Below are 20,031 nucleotides of genomic sequence, written 5' to 3' on the forward strand. Positions count from 1 at the left end.
AAGGTATGAATAGCCATATGAGGAAATAGAAAAGGATCCCACACTTATTTTGCAAAGTAAAAAGAATAGATTGATCGACAATCTTGTAGAAAATGGTTACATCGATAGAGTAAAAGGATAATATTAAAAAACTGTAATTCCGTTTCCCCTAAAATGTATTTGAATGTTCTGACTGAGAAAAAGAATGTTTACCTCTAAGATCTATAGACTCTGGAATTCAATCGCCGTTTACAATCTGGCAAAATAGTTTTAAAAAAATGCCAACATTTTAACGTACGTCACAGTGATTTTGCCCAAGTTAAAATATATTATAAAGAAATACATTCCGGATATCAATTGTCTTTACAAGTTTGAGAATAACATAAATTTTTTGCATGGTAAACTCTAAGAATAGGAAGAAAAATTGAACTTACCGAATGTTGTATGTAGGTTGTAGTGTAGTGAATATCCAATCAAATACAATGGTCAGACAAAACAGAGTTTTAAAAAAATGTAGGGTCATGTTTCTGATTGTTTTATAGGTCCACAACTGGTACCGGACTATCAAAACATTCCATAGCATCCATAACAAGTAGGAATAAATTGGTCTTTTTGAATGTTGAAATAGTTGAAAAAAAAGTCTCCATTACTCGGAATGCGAATAAAAGAGGTTCTACATATTAAAATGGAAAACAATAATTGGGGGTTAAATACAATTTATAAAGGTTTCATTAATTTTAAAAAGAGGTTTTGATAATGAGAGGAGAGCCTCCGGTATAGTCAGCTTCAAATATTTGTAGACATTTTTAAGAGCGTTTTGTAGGATGTATATATATATATATATATATATGTGTATATGGGGGGGAATCATCTGTCGGGGCATGATCCCAGTCATTCTCGGAGATTTGGCCATCTTCAAAATCGGACATAATAAACAAAACATAACTGGGTCTGAATTATAATTTTATCCAATAAAAAAAAAGATTAAAGGCACGGATACATTCCCAACTAAGCACGTTTATCAACGTAAATGTAAAAACCACTCTCATACTCCAGGTTGTTATAAACTCCTGCTCCATCAAAACTATCCCTCGTGCGCACTCCATAGTCTTTTCTAAAAACTATACCTCCGCAGTTAATTTAGATTCTCTAACTGGTGGGGAGCGTCCAAGATGACACAATGTGTTTGCCTTTCAGTTATGAAATTAATAACTTATTTTACAAAACATATTCTCTAGAAATTGAACAACTTTACAAACAATGGGATAATTGAGACAAACATAAATATTAAACATTAATTATTAGGCCTCTTCTCTATCACCGACATATATATGTATATTGATTTTTGTATCAACTGTGCAAATATGCAAATGTGTAATTGATAAAGGCCCTGATGTTGTAAAATAGGTCAACAGCTTAGCAGTAACAACGGAATTTGTTTTTTCAACAAGACCATACGGGCATACGGAGAGAAAAAGAGTAATCGGGAAATAAAATTAGGTTAATCAAGAAATAAGTAGAATGCAATCGCATAATGTAGCTTAAATGTTATTGAATTTTCTGCTTGAGCAACCGAACAACTGCGAGAATTACACTTCTGGTTCGTGTTGGACTTTAAAACCACTTTGTCCCTCCATAACAACAAACAATGGGCACTTGTATGTAAAGATTAGACAGTCGAAGTTGGAGAAACAGTGCTTTGGACAGTTCAGACCAAGTTCCCGTTGTTTGGTTTGTTCAATCGGAGGATTTTAGCCGACTCCGCAAGTCGAAATGAGTCAGCTGTCCGAGGATACTGTCAGTCTTATGTAATTGTTTATTGCACCCAATGGCGAAAATGGTTAGTGAAAGGAAATACTGATGGTTAACTGATTTGATCATATTGATCGAACATTTACACCAACATTTACACCAACATTTAATTTATTTTACACGAATTTTTACAATGTCAAATTTGCGAAACATCTTGTGAATGTTTACACAAATGATATTACATATATTTTTATTTGCCTTGTATCCTCAATATAACAAACATAATATAAGACGAAAAATGAAGTACTATACTCATTTTTAAAATATTTAGAACATTTTGCAATATCATACACGTCCGGACACATTTTCAGCTTCCTTATTTTATACAGGGAAGCCTTTTTTAGATGGCCAAGCTGAATTTCTCTTGAACCAATGACACTATAAAATAAATAAATAAATAACTAAACAATACGTACGTAATATCGTAATATTTTTTAGCCTAGTTTCAAATTTTTACATTTTTGAAGAAAATTTATACAGGGTATAAGCCCCGTTCAACTTCATGATTCAACAACGACGATATACATCCTAACTTATCATTTTAAGGGAAGTTTTACGCTGAAAACAATGGTGCAATCAAATTTTAAATTGAACAAAAAATCACAAAATTATGGCAAAAAGTTTGGGAAAAAAACAGTAATTTCGTTTGCTATTTATTCATCGCATTTCATGTTCGAACGGTCTGCTTCTCGTACAGATCCAACGATTTGCTTTTTTCTAGCCACTCTTCATGGTGCTCAGAGCGAGAGAATCAGGAGAGATGGATTGACAAGCATTATGGAGGCTAACAGATTGGCCCATGAGGGCCTATCGCGGAAGTGACGATTCATATAACATCTCCCATGCAAAGAATTCTGTGTGGTCATCCATCAAGCTAAAGAATCATTCTTTGTCGTTGTTGCAGAGGAACATCATCTAATAATGTTGGTAAAATCTCCCTCAAACAATTGCAGACCTGCGCACTACTTAAATTATTAAATAAAGTATAAATAAGGCCCAATTAATTTAGTCCGGACAAGTCCTCAGCCAACGATGATGCTCTGAACTACCTAATGATGACAAGAATATGAATTTCTCGGATTTTCCTTTACCCACGTTCGAAAATTCCAACGGTTTGTCATGCCGTTTTCTTCAGTTTCATAATTCGGCATTATTGCGAAGAAAGTTAGACGCCTTTTCATAATCAGAGTATTGAAATCCCTGGACAGGAAGAGAAAGATACGTTTTAAAATTGATCTAAAACCCTTCCAACCTTTCGGATTTTTGCGAACATACAGTAAAATATGGCTCTTCGTCGAAATTACGCTACCTGTTTCTCGGTGATGGAAAAGCAACACTTATTAGCTCATATTGCGAGCAACACGAATAAACGTTTTACGGTTTACTCTGGGGCCATCGGAAATTTCTGGGAGTACAACTCGACTGCACGACGCGCAATACCACCACTATCAATAAAGCAGTCGTACATATCACTCTGTTGAACGGAAAAAATTTCTCTTCGGTTCATTTTTAATGGAATAACGAATAAGCACTATCGTAAAATTTATTTACGACTAGGAATAAAATTTGTTCTCGTAATGCGAGTTTGACAAACAATGACAAATGAAACAATAAATACAATTAATGTTTACTTTAGAGATTATTTGGTAATCGTGAGATGCGGTCTGGTGTGTTGTAGGTGTTAGAAAAACATTTTCTTTATCAATACATGTAAGATGTGTGTATTTGTATAATTTAAAGAATGATTATAAATCCCAGGCCCTGAAGATGATCTAAATAAAAACCGTAACGTTGGCACGATAAACAAAACGGTTTGCTAAAATACGTCACGCCATACCGCATTTCACGATCTCCAAATAATCAGTAACTAACTGTCACTAAACACCACACGTTTACATTAGTGAAGAAGCAAATTATCGGTCTGAACAACTAAACAAACGATATGCGTTTTTTCAATCTTTTTGCCATAACTTAGTCATTTCTGACCTATTTAAAATCCGATTGCCCCACTGTTTTCTGCGTTAAAAGTATTTTAAAATTATGTCGTATTTCAAATTTTGGAGTTGAACTAGGCTTGATGTTTCCTGTAAAATGTTTCTACAAAAAAGGTCAAAATTTGAAACTAAACTGAAAAAATATTAAAGACGTATTTTTGAGAGCAACATTGGTTCTAGAAAAATTTAGTCTGGACATACAAAAAGAACATCCTGTAGGTGTCTTTTTAGTTGTTAATTGTAGTAAAAATGCGTGTACCCGATAGGCAGTGTCAAATCCATGGGGCGGCCCAATATGATCAGTATTGTTTAAACAATTTAAAAAATTGTTCCGAAATTTGCCGAACGCTCGTACCTACCTTATGGCTCATATCTCATTCTTTTCTAAATTAAATAAACGACCATTTACAATGATCATGAAGGGTTTAAATAAAAAAACACGGGCAAACTGCATAAATTTCTCATCGCACGGGAGGCAGAATAATATGACGGGTCTCCCATCCCCTCGAGTTAGAGAAGTGTAACCCAATTAAATCGAGGTGGAATAATAAGTGAAGAGAGGAATAAGGGTGGCCAGGAAGGGTGGGTATAAAATGAGGTGGCCCAATTTACATTCAGCGGCAGCCCCTTGTTAGTTGTCCGACACCCCGGCCGCCCAAACCAAACCACCGGCCTAACGGGCGCACTTTTCCCCCACGTTTTTTTTATAGCACATTTACTATTCCAGCCAATGTGGATTCTTGATAAATTGTCCCTGCCTCAGAGATTCGAGTCACTTTGACTGACGCGTTGACAAGATAAACCGCTTCCCGGCCTTGGCTAAGGCTCAGGGAAAATTTAAATCCAACCTGCACTGTCTACCGAGGGGAATTGTTGAAATAAATTGCCGTTTAAATGGAACTTTTTTCCTTTCTTTCCTCCCTTTGTAGACTAAATTGGTCTTAATCAGCTCCGTTTTCCTTATCTAATTATGCGCCTAATATATTCTTTTTTCCTTGTCGTCTCCATTACATAATCACTTATTTAAGCAAGATTGTTTTTTGCTTCCCTTGTACACTATAGAAAAATAGTATTTTACTTTAGCATTATAAAAATATTATTAGTTAAATACTTAATCGGATTGAATTTAAAAGTTACACTACCCTAAGCTTTCTTATCTAGGAAAACTGCTGTGAAATTAAGTTACATGTTACAAGCTTCATTTCATTGAATCCTATAATATCTCTCTACTAATTTGAATAATTATCTTAATTAAAAGATTTATATTGAAATGTACATTTAACGAACCTTCTCTTTAATTCTATTATATTTCGTGGTCCGATTAACCAAATAACTTATTTCATTTAATTAATCTTTGTGTAAGGTATTGGTTGAAATGACAAAGTCAGTGTCACGAGCGGGCTTTTCTTTAATAACTTTTACTGCTTGTTTTAAATGTAGATAACTTAGTGGACCCCATTGGCTGTCCTCCGAAATTGGTAATTATATTTTTTTTTAAATAAATATATTTACACAGAACGTTCAACATGATGTCTCTTTTTAAGCCTTCTAAGTTCACGAGTGACCAGCATTGACTGCACAATATCAGTATTCGTAGCCCAGTTATGCGTTGATACAATCTCGCATATGCTTCTTTCACAACTTTAGCGACGATATTCGTCATAATTTTCAGAACTTTTGGGATTTACTTTCATAATAATATTAATACTCAAATACTTAATCGGTTTGTATTTGAAAGTTACACTACCCTAAGCTTTCTAATCTAGGAAAACTGCTGTGAAATTAAGTTACATGTCACGAACTTCATTTCATTTAATCCTATAATCTCTCTCTATACATTTGAATAATTACCCTAATTGAAAGATTTATGTTGAAATTTACGTATACAAATGTATATATGCTTTTTTCACAATTTTGGCGACGACATACGTCATAATTTTCAAAACTTGATTTAGGTGGACTTCGAGTCACTTGCTGACAGCATGAAACGTGACCCATACCGCCAAATGGGACGGTGAAGTGATAACTGTGTCTTCTATCTTTTGTTGTAGAGAGAAAGTTAAGAAATCTTATCCAGAACAGAAAGGATTAGGATTTAGATAGGGGCGTCGGTGGCCGCAACGGTTTAGGCGTTACACGGCGCTCATCACTGTATGGTAAAGATCCCGGATTTTAATCCAGCGGCCTGCCACACCGTCACCCTGAGGGTTGAAAAAAATTGGATTTAGAAGAAGGGTTCTCTCCAAAAATTATTTAAGCAAATCAATGGAATATTTTGGACATATTAATTTTTTATAGTTTGACAGAGTCATTTGAAAGTAGTAGAATTACATTCATAATTATCGGTGTCGTTTCAAATCTTCTGGAAAAGTGCATGAAACTATAGGAGAATTTTTGGGATTTACTCTCATATGCCATTTTTGATTCCGGTCAACAATTTTTTTAATATGATTTTGTATTTTTTAGAAGCTATTAGACCATCTTGCCTCTCCTTAGTATATATAACGAGATCATCTGCGAACATGGTTGGCCTTAGCAAGTTAGATCGGGAGGATGTCATGGACATCGCACAGGTATAGAAAACACTCCAAAACGTTCCCATGTACCCCTGTGGAACATCGGCTCGTATTGATTACCGATGTAACGCCGTCCGGTTTGATGCTATAAGTTCTAGTTATCAGATATGATTTCACAAAACGGTAGCAGGAGTCTGGAAGCTCCTCGTTAATTTTGACTGAAAGTCCATAATGACATCAGACTCCATCAAAGGCTTGCTGCCTGTCAACAAATAATATTTTTTCACATGTTAGACTACACTATCTAACTATTGATTATACAAGAAAAAACGTATAAATATAAATGCAGCATAACTGAAACAATACATGCAGCGATTTGGTGAAGAATGAAATTAGTTTAAATCGCTCTTATTTTTAAATTTTGCAGAATTACGCTATAATTACAGTGATAATAAGGTTAATGTTAAAGAAGTATATTTATTAAAACTTTTCGTTTTAGTATCATAATAATATTAATATTATTTGTTACGCTGTGTTTGTTAAGACTTGGCAGAAGGGCAAGTATAGAAGACCCCACTACGCTTTCCATCCGTTCGCCTAGCGGATTTAAAACTAATAATATCAAATAGGATAAAAGGTAAATGGAAAAAAGGGTGGGGCTCGTAAAACAGAAATAATCCTGCCAAACTGTCGCTGTTCCGGTACCTCAAGGCTCATTTAATCCGCCCCGAGGAAAATCTGGGCAAATGAATGTGACCAGAATTGTATGTTTGTACTGGCTGTTATGTTTATGGTATTTATTGGAAATTATTAGTGAGAAAAGAAAAGGGTTGTTTAATATGGAGTAATATGGAATACTATGCGGGATGGTCGTATCGGTTATATGGTGTTTCTCGATTTATATACAGTTATTAGCAAACTTTGACAATTAATCAACGGAATAATGTGAATTCTCAGGCATTTATCAATTCTAATCATGTTGTAAAAATATGTCTCAGCAAAATCTAAACGGATGGACGAATCTAACGGACTAAGAAATTTATGTAGTTTTAAATTCAATCCATTATCTTTCTGCATAAATTATAGGTAATTAGGAGCTCTCGTAGCCAAAATAAATAGTAAATTATTATGCCCTTTCATTCTGCTACGCACAAAGATCACATTCATTTAATCTTTATTTTAGTTGATTTCATTTTATATTATTCTTATTAAATTCACTAATTTCGTGGTCCGCTTGACCAACTAATATATTACAATTAATTAAGGTTTTTAGTTAAGATAAAAAAGTCAATGGCCCGAGCGGGATTCAAACCCACTATCTTCTCTAGATACGCCGCTGCTCTACCACTTGAGCTTTCGTGACCAAAGATCCACTCGGACACTAACTTCCCATCTCAACCCCACCTGTTGAAAAATAGCAAAAAGGAGTGAAAATTCAAAAGGTGGGTTTGAGATGGGAAGTTAGTGTCCGAGTGGATATGGGTCACGATAGCTCAAGTGGCAGAGCAGCGGCGTGTCTAGCCGAAGATCGTGGGTTCGAATCCCGCTCGTGCCAGAGCGAGTTCTCTTTTCAGATGAAGTGAGAGTTGCCCCAAATATTCAGTGGGCGTAATTTCAAATGGAGAAGCTCAGGAGAAAAAAAAGAAAGACTGAATGGTTCTTCAGGTACCTTTCCTGGTGGGCCATTGATGTTCTGGAGGAGCATTTCTTTGGGCGCCCGCACCGAATTGGTTCTTGTACGAGGAATATCTCTTCACAGAGGTACTTACAAAAGATAATCAAAGAACATCTAACATGTACCCCGCATTTTGGTCAGATATAGTTGATAATTGCCCAAGGATGCCCCAAAGAGCACCTATTGTGGACGACTATCTGAATGGAATGGAACTGAGGGGCCAGCTCGAAGTCTAGATTCGTACCCAATCCAGGGCATTTTTTGGGACCAACTTAAGCGTTGAGTACAACCCAGATCATCACACCACCCCGTTCTTGATAATTGGGAAAGAATTCCTAAGGATTTTATTAGAAATATTTTCAAAAAATGCAAATTAGCGGACTAATTCCTGCCAGAGGTGGAAATACGCGGTATTGAATGGGACTAAAAAGTTAGTATTTGAATTTTTGTGTACTTAATTTTTTCAGAATATGGTAATAAACACATTCTTTTTAATTGTCTTATTTTTATAACAAAACCTATTTTTGGTATGCAAAACATGAATAAACTCAAATTTAAGGACGGTGTGTTAATTTTGTCCATTAGTGTAATTTGTAAGTAATTCGATAGAGCGATCAAGACTAATGCACAGAAGAAGGATGGAGCCTGGTGCCAGAGAATTTCAAAAAGTACATTGTATCTCTTGATATGTAAGAAATATATCAAATGTTCTAATTTAAAACAATGTCATTTTAAAATGCCCCACCTTCGTCAAAGGATGATATGTTTTCATCCACTTCATACAAAATATTAACCTCAAATTCGAACTGGTAAAATGTGTCTGCCGATTTTGACCGTTAATCATTCTATAAAAATATTCATAGCTACAAGTGCGGGGAAAAATGATTTTAAAATAATCTTACAACATAGGCCAAAGGTGAAGGGAAAACAATTAATAAAATCAATATTTAAACCAATTACCCAATCTAACATGTGTGCTATACGTTCCGACGGCACTGTGTGAAATTATTCTAAAGCGCGAAGGTAAATATTATTTCAACTCTTTAGTGTTTGCAGCTAGGATTTACATTTTATTGCACACGAGATAAGAGATTTATTCCGCTCTAAAAGCCCTTATTTTAGTTTCTAGGCAATTTATTATTCCGCCGACTTGTTTCCCCTTATCGAACCGGAGAGATGGAAATAGGCGGTAAAACCTTTCCCAACATTTCAATAATATAATTTGACGTTTATCTAAGGAGTTGAACTTCTGCGACCGATATTTTTTTTATTTTAAAGTTTATAATGGTGTTCTTTATGGCGATTTTATATTCGACAAACTAACGTTCCTGCTAAATTTACAGTTAAGACCGAGATCGTAACTAATACACCAATTGCGACAAATCATCTGATGGAGCTTTCTTTTATAGCATATATATAAAGAAGAAAAACAATCATTATAAATTGAAATATTGCTTTTGTTATTGATAGAGGTGGTTAAACGTAAAATCTGGAGATTTAGCTAACATCTAAATGATCAAAATTTATGTTACTCACCATGTGTTCTGGAAGTTATTGAATGTATTGTCATTACTGGTTTTATAGAGTTAAATGTTAGCAGTGGCAGGGATCAGATCGGCTTTGTTATTTATATCTAGTTTATAGTTTTTATGTGGCAGTTTGGTTCAACAGTTTTTGCAGTTGACTCAAGTGAGAATTACTAGTAGTAGTTTTTCAATGAAATTTATGCAACTTTTGTACTCGGAAAGTCCTGGTAACCGACCATATTTTTGTACACATCAAAACACATCCACATTCTTTTTTCACTGTTGCCGCGTCCTATAAAAGAGAAATTGCACTTCTCAAAACGTATCGAAACGTAACATTAAAAAACTTATCCCGAGAATGAAGTAACAGACGTAATATCCATAACTTCTATCTGCAATAAAAACTGTTGTTGCCGAACTCATAATGAACTTTCGTCTCTCGTAATTAATAACATAAGCACTCTCAAAAGTGATCTTTCACTAAAGGAGGAAATGTTTATGCACTGAGAATAACTGCTTGCGGACGAGCCTTCCTGGTTCGTATTTACTGCTTGAAAATCTGGAAAGGAGGCAAAATAATCTGATTACAGAATTGAAATACACCAAAAATATCGACACTGATATAATAATTTCGTTTTGACAGCAAGTGCTCAAGGAAGATATTTCTTCGGAATATCTGTAGGAGCGAAATTTGGATCTGGTGGGTTGGCATGCTCCCCATTACTAGTTACATTCCTAAATACAGATTCTCATAACTTCCAGGAAAAGACAAGACTTCTTTTATTGAGGAGAAAAGCTTAGAGATTGAACACTGGCTAAGTGTTAAAATTCTTACAAACCACATCCTAGAGAAGGAAAAAAAAAATTCTGTTCTTTGGAGTAAGGATTACCTAAGGGAATGAATATAGAACTTCCCAGCTGAACTTACTCGTCGGGTGCAACCTATTGGATTTCTTGAAGGCTATTCACAAGGACTTTGCCAGGGACGACTTCAGTAATTTTCCTCTTTCGAACTCAATCGTCCGAAAAGAAAACCCTTTTACGAAACATTCTAAACGACTGCTATTTGAACAATAATTGTAATTTCCGATTCATTTCTGCCCTCAGTTATATTACAGCAGGTTGAAATTCTAAACTGAATGATTTTTCTTAAAATTTTTGATTGATGAGTTTTGATTTTACCGTAACGTTTGTTGTTCCAATTTCAATCATTATTTCCACAAAATTTATATTCTCGGCACGCCAGGTGAGTGAGATACAGATAGTGGCTTTGGATATGCAGTGAATGTCTAATGACACGGTTTAATGGTGTCTAATGATGATTTTTCTTTTAATGTTTTGTTTGTACAAGGAATGTCGACACTATGATTGTACCTTTAAAGTTTGGTCTAGTGTACCATTAATTCTCAAGAACAAGTTTGCTTTAATTCTTGCTCATTTTCTATATTTTCATTTACAGTTCTGCATTATATAAGTTATGTTCTTCTAATGTTTTTACAGTGTATACTTCGGGGGAAATTTCCAAAATAATGTACATTTTTTATTGTGCTTTGGTTGCATCTGACCATCTAATATCAAACAAAGTTTTGTTTTAACGCCTATATGGACCATGATATTTTAGCAAGTAAAATGTCACAATATCACCAAAATAAGTTACAAAATCTCCAAAACTTGGGAAAACATAACGCCTAATAATATTTTGGTTTGAAAAATATAAAATAATTTTGAGTGATGAAAAAACAGACTGACCAGGAGTGGATCTGTAAGGCCCATAAAATACAGTGGAGATAACAAGATCAAACGTAGACCCTATCTCCGACTGAGTCTATATAAAATAAAGAATAAATTAATATAATTAACAGTTGATAAAAAGGCCTCAAACTAAGGCCATAATTTGCCGAGATAGTCCTCTCCCAAAAATTGTCGCTGTAAACCGCCACTAAACAGCCAATTTTAAGGCCAAAATCAGTCACGAAACCGGACGCGACTCCATGACAAAATTGCAAGTCAAAACCAATCCCGAGGTTGTATGACCATTAGTCAGCCGAGCCCGAGCATTTAAAACTCACAAAATTAATAAATTTGTATGCCCCTACAAAAGTACAAGAAAGCCATTTTCTTTCTTTATTCACACGGGATCATCAATTTTTTCCGCATCTTCCAAATTCTATGAAAATCTGTCCACAAATAAAATAGCTCAAAGTGAAAAAACGGTCACTAAATTCATCGTTGCAAACAAACAAAATACCAAGTCTTCGCGCACAATTAAATGGAACATCAAAATTAATACATTCACATGGCCACAATAAGTTTATGTAATCCAAAATCTAACGGCGGACGCAACATTAGGCATGAAGTTTTGTACATTTATCGGCCAGCTAATGCAGATAATGTTCACTTCTTTATCAGGGATGTGGTAAAAAAAAATTAAATCTTTGCCTAGCTTTCGGAACTTTATTGTACCTTCTCAGGGCTCTACAAAAGGACATATTATACATTTTTAATTTTTGCCAATTTAACATCAATATATGTAAGAATATGATACACATGTTTGTACTTACTGATTTTTAGTCAGAAGTAAATAAACGTGAATTGTTTTATTTTCATGTAGCACTGAAAGATTTTTCCCACTTTTTTTACCCTTTCAACTATGAAATGACTAGACTAGTTTCATATAATATCACAGGCAGTAGAAATAATACAATTAAAAACAACGATAGAAGAAAAAAGTGAGAAACAAACTTTCTGTGAAGCATGAAACAAAACAATTCAAGTTTATTTACTTCTGACTAAAAACCATATGTACAAAAATGTGTATCACATTCTTACATATATTGCTGTTAAATTCCCTAAAATTAAAAATATATAGTATATACTTTTGTAGATCCCTGAAGTTGGTATAATAATGTTCCGAAGAAACCGATTGATTTATTCCGAAATTCCGAAACCTAGGCGAAGATTTAAAATTAAAAGTATTTTATTTGACCACATCAGTGCTAACCGAGTGACCATCATTAGACAAGAACTTTATATCTCAATCTCAAATTGTTATAGACCCCACAAGCTCGGTACATTTTAAATTAGATCCCTCCAAGCGCATTACCCTCTCATCCCGTGAGGACACCTTGTCCCTCAATTCGGTTAGGAATGCTGAGGAGCTGTTGATGGACTTAAAAAGTCGACTCAAGATTCACCGATAAACTCGAACAAACGTGATGTCATATAACATTAAATTAGCTCCCGGCACTAATCTCGACGTGTGACACTCCAGAGTCGGCAACATAATAGATCCAGATAGATACGCAATTCTTAGAGTTCTTAGCGAAAAAATTAAAAAATTAATAAAACCGATAATGTCGTTGAGAGAGTACGCGGAATCCAGTCTGCTGGCAGGCATCAGTATTGATCAAACACAACATATCCAATGCTTTATGGTAGCCGAATGCTTATTTTGAAAATGTAATTAAAACGAGAAATAACACTAGCGTGAACGGGTAAATCTGGATTACTTGGTTAACCAAAAGTTCATCACGTCATGAACTTGAAGAAAAAAACACTATATACTAAAAAAACACTAAGCCAATATCTTTCTATACTAGTGATTCTCAACTTTTTCCAGTCCAAGTATTTTCTGCTGGTTCTGATCCTAAGATCGTACTATCGACCCCTAATCTTTCGGGTACATCCCTCCACGCCTTGTCATATCTTCCCACACCATACCGCAGTCCAGGATAAGTACAGAGTTGCGTAATAATAAAAATGAAAACGTAGGTATGATAGGAAGAACTTATCAATCAATAATTCGTTGGATCAGATACCAAAAAATTAAACAAACATAGATACTAGAAAACAACATAAACAATTATTTGAAAAGTAATGGAATTTTTTTAGATTCCCACCGTTTTTCAAAATTAGGTTCAAATCCGGAACTCCATCTAGTGTTTTCTTGCAGTTATTTTTTATGTCAGTATAAGAAGAAAATTCCTGTATACAAGCTCGTTGCTTGTAAACGGCAACAAAAACGTAATTGCTACTTTAGAGGGTTCACAGTACTCCACTAAATCGAGAGATTTCCTCTTGTCTTTTCCAGGGTAATAAACCTGTAATGTGATCGTTACCGATCATCCTTGTCTATGTGTTTATCTTTGCAGAGTTGGTCTGGAAGGCGTGCTTCACCATCTTGTTTTTACATAAATTATAAAACATGTCTGCCAGGCAAACCTAGCAAGAAAAGCCAGACCAAGATAATCGGAAACATAACAACATAATCATAATCAACATAACAAGATAAACACTAAGTTAGGCCCAAAAAGTGACGTGGTATATTTTTTTACAATTAATGATGTTCTTTAAAGAAGTAAGAAGCAAGTCCAGTAATCATTCTTTCCCAATTATTTACAATGAAACTTTTTAAATACTCTTCTTCAATTTTGGGTTGGAGTATTTCAAAATGGATGATCTTCAAATTGAAGGCCACTTGATGTCTACACTAAAACCAGCAGTGTCATGACTCCGAAACAAGCTAACTTCAAATATCAAACAAACCTCTAACGCAATTTTTTTTTAATGGTTTGTAATAAATTGTCTCTCTAAAAAACAAGCAACTTCGCCTTATTACATTTCAAACGTTCTTGCAAAAAATGTATTATGAACATTTAGACCCCTAATGCAATTGGTTTTTGTGCTCCTGCTTGCCATTATCGATTTTATTTGCGTACCGCCCAGAAGGTCTTATGTTTACCCCTAGGGGCAGGAATCATGTAAGAGAATTAACGTTACTAAAATCATACAATTCCAAGTGAAATAATCATTTGCGAATTCGGATTGCTTTAAGTAAATTATGTTAACAATTTCAATTAAAGAGAAGATTAACTTTTATATTGAATAAAATAAATTATTTAAATACCTTTTAAATAGAGCCACCAGTTTGAATTCGCCTGTAACAAAATAAAATGGACACGTTAGATATAACGTTTATAATATAAACGGATAATTAACCCCTTCATTATAAATGAAGTTTTCATTATATATACATTCCAAGTCTTCTAAAAATTCTATTCTGGGAAATAAATCATATTCATTTTGACCCAAAACCCCCGGAAGTTTAAAATCTCACCCTGGGGCCTGGCTAAGTTAGCTTTACAGTATTGTCCACTTGACCTAATTTTTTTAGCCATATCGTTACGGACATAAACTCTAAAATTACGACAAAAACAAACTAAAAAGAAGGGAAGAAACTAAATTATATAAGATATAATAATAAGAAAAAGTAAACTGCATAATCTAGTAGATTGGAAAAGCTACTAAGTAAATTACTAAAACAATTTGTAAAAAAGGAAACGAGCTAAAAACAACAAATTATTTGCATCCTACATTGTCTACACCAAAAACACTACAAATAAAGTAATAACCGTAATACACATAAAAGAGATCACAAATAAACGTCATTCACATAGACAGAAAAGCAAACATACAATCTAGCAAATACATCCTACTAATTACCAATTGCTGAAGACCACGAAAACACCGTAAGGCAAAACATTAACAAAAATGATCCACTCTACAAAAATTGGCAAAACCCTGTAGCGTTAAATCTATTAAAAAAATTCCATTAATCGCTTTCCATACATTCCAATATGTTGGTTTTCAGCTCAGTTTCAATTCTATCTCAGATAATCATCCCCGTCGAAAAACGTAGATGGCCACGTGATCCTTATGCGACGCAGCTGATTAAGACGATAGAAGAAAGTGGGGTTTCTATTCCCCAAGCATTGGAGTCTTCTGGCTTATTCTGCTTTCGTAGTTTCTTAGACCAATGAAATTTGTAGATCCTTTTCTTAGGAAGTAGTAGGCAATTGACTGTCGTTCCTAGAATTCCTTTCCCTAGGTGATCTTTGTATTCATTGTTACATCTCCTCTGAGCGGTTGAGTCGCATTCGTGATGACATGAGCGGATGTTTCTCCCTCTTCATAACATACAAATGGAAAATTGTGGTACATATCCATGTTGTGTATATGTTTTCTCACTTCCCTTTCACTTCTCTTCGTTTTGCTGTCTCTTTCTGGTGCAGTCAGTTTACTAGTTTTAGTGACGATTATTTTAACAAAAGTTTATTGTGGCTGAAACCTGCAGAGATTAACCGCTTACATTTTTGCATTTTTTCATCCATTCCTGGTAGAGAAATCTGTGTTCGTTTTTGTTATCAAAAGAATAGGTTCAGGGTCTATTGGATCTTGTGCCCTGTATTTTCATTTCCCAAATTTTCCTTGTGTCTTGATACCCAATATATCATAAGGTTTTAATGTTTCCTTACTAAATTTTAAAGAATGATTATTTGATGTAATTTATTTTACATGCTAATACTTTAATAGCTTTGTCAGTGTAATCTCTGTTAAGATTTTCTAAGCTACAAGCCTTGATGGCATTTATTTCAACTTGGGTGTATTTCCCTATGAGTAAGATTACCAATGTTTTGGGCTCGAACAAAAATCGCTTGATCCGATGTTTTCATTTATTTTAGTGCCAATTATTTATATATAATACCATATTATTTAGTCCTACCATCTTTTCTTTCTATCCTTTATAGAATATTGTAAAAAGAGTTAACGGACCCAAGTAATCGAACTCCATTTCTAAGATTTTCGTATGTAGTGATGAAGGAAGTTGAAACAATAATAATTATTTATTCCTTCTACTGGAGTACGACTTAGTAAATTCTCACTTAGTTTTCATTTCAATGTTGTATTTAGTCAATTGTTTTGGATTTATAGCAGTTTTACTTTTTAATTGCTTCATAGATGTTTAAAGTCAATAAAAATAATGCAAAAGAAAAGTGCGGTAAAAATTGCGAACAAGTAATTATTCAGAAATCGTGAGATGCGGTCTGGACCGCATCTCACGATTTCTGAATAATTATCGATTAACGGTCACTAATGTGATCTAGAATTTAATTAAAAATGTAACACTTTCGTAATCTTTGAAGCAATGAAAGTATTTTTCACAGTACCTTCATTTTTGCACTATTTCCTCTCGTTAAATAAAACCGAAACGTAAATTTAAATTGTCAATTTTCCCCGACTTTACACAGAAAGCTTACTTCCGTTGCGTAAATTTATAAAACAACCATTTGCCTCTTTACAAAGTCAATACCCGAGTGGATCTTCCAATTTCTTCACAGCCAGGCGATTTATTTTATAAATATTTCAACTAGACCATTATAAGTGAAATTTATCGTCTAAAACAAGAACAGGGCAATGGGCAAAGTGGGAGTATTTCATTTTTTATAGACGATCAACCTTTCCTCTATTGACTGCCAAGAGTTGATTCATACCTGCTATAAATCTTATAACACGTTTTGCAGTAAACGTGCTATTCTACCTAGAAAACATTAATATTGTTGAACCTGAATATATCATTTTTGACGAAATTTCCAATATAGTTTACCATAACTGAATTAACTATAGCCGTTGGTTTTGGTGCAAGAGAAGGAGCATTGGAGCTGTCGCTAAAAATCAACTGCTAAAAAAAAAAAAAAAAAAAAAAAAAAAAAAAAAAAAAAAAAAAAAAAAAAAAAAAAAAAAAAAAAAAAAANTTTTTTTTTGCTCTTTCCTACCATCCCACACGTAGTTTGTTGTAAATACTTCAATATTTACAGACTCACTAACAATACCCACTCACGCTAAAAAAATTATTACTTAATCTACAGTTGGCAAGGCTCAGAATACAGGTGCACGACTGAAGTCCTACCCCTACAACTAAATAAAAAGTCGGTAGGATAGTCATAATCCTACCGACTTCTTTCCATTCGTGCTGATAAATACATTCATACAGTATGTACAGAATTTCATTCATCCATTAGATTAATTTCCTTTTGACGAGCTTGTGGAGTACTCGATATACCTCGACAACCACGTCCATTTACGCTAAACATTCACGGTAATAAATACATTCATATTGGAGAGATCGCAGCATCTCGGTAGTATTACTACAACATTGATAGCGGTGACATGTCCCTCACATCACACAACAAATATATAATTACCTAAACTAATTTGGCGGGCCTGTGAGCTACTCGATATTCAGTCACAGCAACACCTAGACATACCTCATCACCCACTAATAAATACATTCACCCTGCAAAATGGAGATATACCACGTGTGGTTGGTTATATGTATCCATACGCATTTATCAATTTTAAGTGCTTAATAAGATTATCTTTGAAGTCACTGATATGCTTAACAACTATTTCCAGATGAGATGGTAGGTCACACCGTTCTCCGTACACTCTTAACTTATTACATTCCTCTAATAGGTGTCTCACCGTTACCGGGTTTTCGCAGAGTGGGCAGCGTTTTTGCCTTCTACCCACTAAGAGGTGACCGTGCGTGTGACATGTGTGACATATTCGTAACCTTGTTAATATTATTTGTTACGTTTTTCCAAATTCTCCATGGGCCATGGCCTCACCGTACTTTTATGTATTTTTAGTTTTTCATTCATTTCGTTCTAGCGAGCCTGCCATTTACAATAAATCGAATTTATCATTTTTCTTTTTAGATCCATCGGGCTAATAGGGGACTCGGGGTCATATGGGGTCGCAGCCGCTTTCTTAGCGGACTTGTCCGCTTCCTCATTTCCTCGAAGTCCGACATGGCCCGGGACCCAGGCGAACACAATTACACAATTTCCATTATTCAGTTGCTCTTCGACCCATTTGTATAAAAGAAGGTCGCATCTCAATATGCGTTTCCTTGCCTTCCTCAAAAAACATCTGTCAAATTCATGGCTTCCATGTTGGTTACCTACGCCCTAACGGATAGCAATGTGACTACATTTTCGACCTAACATCTAACATTGGCCCTGGCCTGTTAGATCGGGCAATGCTAACTAGCCGATTCTTACTAGTCTACGTCATCATTTTTCTCGATCTAACAGGACCTAACAGAATTCACAGAGTTAACATAAAGATTGTGAATACCCCTTATATCTTTCCGTGGTTAAAGAGAATACAACTGGATTAAAATGAAGAAAAGACGAGAAACGGTGTTAGTTTACTATTCTTAAGTAAATCCTCGATTAANTATTTATTTATTTATTTATTTATTAGACTTGTATTATTACCCTATTTTCACTTTGTTCACTTTAACTTTATTGTAGTCCATACCTCTCTAGCATTTTCTCTCTACTTCTTTATCTTCCTCATTTACTTCAAAAATATCTTAATGGTTTAAGGAAGAAAATAAATATTAAATGTGGGTGTATTTTTGTGTGTATGTTTGTGTGAGAGAGAGGACGAATGTGTATATTAAATCTTCTAATTTTCTTGTTTTTTAAAAGATAAATCTTTTATAAAAAGCATCGTGGTATTAGAATTTTTTATGAAAACGTTTTAATGAATAAAGCCTCGCCGTACTCTCCCCCCATGAAACAATTTAATTCTAATTTTTTCTGTCAAACGTTATTTTAGTAATAATTTACAAAATAATTTATCACTTAACTCTCCCCTCCAAGAGACCGGTCCGGTTAAGTATTATGTTCAGCGCAGAGCTCATAAATTACTGGCTGTTTGCTACTTGAAGGCAATAGATTGCTCCGGCAACCCACTCATTACGTTTAGCATTAGATCGATGAATTTCTGAAGACTAAAATACTCATCTTTCTTTAGGTGGTTTCACGCGAGGATACGCTTTTCCCCTTTCCAATCCACCAATTATCAACGGCGGTGCGGGTAAGAACGGCTTATTACTTTTTGTATGACGTGAAAATTCATGCTTGGCTGATTTGCACACTTACTTTAGGTGTTCTCTCAAATACGCAAGGGTAAATCATGTTAGGATTTGTTTGTTTTCTACATCACGTAAGAATTGATGTTTCATTACATATTTACATAAATTTTTATTATGTGTAAATCAGGTTTTTAAACATCTCTACAATACTTTTTTCTTCTTGTTTTGTTCACTATCCTTTCCTTAACAATTATTTTGTTAATTACTTCTGAAATATTATTTTTTATTGTATAACCTTTCTATCAAATTTCCTGAAATAGCTATTATTCTTATTCTTAGTCAAATAAATAATTTATTATATTTTGACAAAAGAATATTACGTAAAATGCATTGTACCATTTAATTAACTTACGGTATTTTATGCTAAAATGGGGTAAAGATCATGTACTCAAACATAAATTGTAATGGGTATGTTACGTGCTCAAGTAAGTGTTTATGGGTGATACTAGCTCCAAAGTCAACAATTTTTATTTTTATTGAATTATTGTATTTACTGACTGCCAACCAATAATTATTTGGAGATCGTGAGGTGCGGGCTGGTGTGACGTAGGTTTCAGAAAAACATTTTCTTTATCGTGTCAACGTTTCGAAATTTATTGTGATCATCTTCAGGGCACAAATTGTTTGTTTTTCGTGTAGATGTGTGTAGACTCACAAGAATTGAAGTGAGTCGTATTGAGTGTCACAAGAATGACACAGCTACACGGAAAACAAACACTTTGAGCCCTGAAGATGATCTCAA

The 20,031-nt window shown here is 34.4% G+C and overlaps 1 protein-coding gene across 1 annotated transcript in view; it reads right to left on the bottom strand.

Annotated features, from left to right (window-relative positions):
• The window catches only part of LOC106672756 (leucine-rich repeat-containing protein 24), a 257,775-nt gene that overhangs the window by 196,683 nt on the left and 41,061 nt on the right, over positions 1–20,031 (bottom strand). The window contains exon 2 of the mRNA XM_014404420.2: positions 14,409–14,439. The gene's annotated coding sequence lies outside the window, so the exon portion shown is untranslated. The remainder of the gene's footprint in view (positions 1–14,408; positions 14,440–20,031) is intronic.

This window comes from Cimex lectularius, unplaced genomic scaffold (assembly GCF_000648675.2).
Source record: "Cimex lectularius strain Harlan isolate CLEC.00 unplaced genomic scaffold, Clec_2.1 scaffold275, whole genome shotgun sequence".
NCBI classification, from domain to species: Eukaryota; Metazoa; Arthropoda; class Insecta; order Hemiptera; family Cimicidae; genus Cimex; species Cimex lectularius.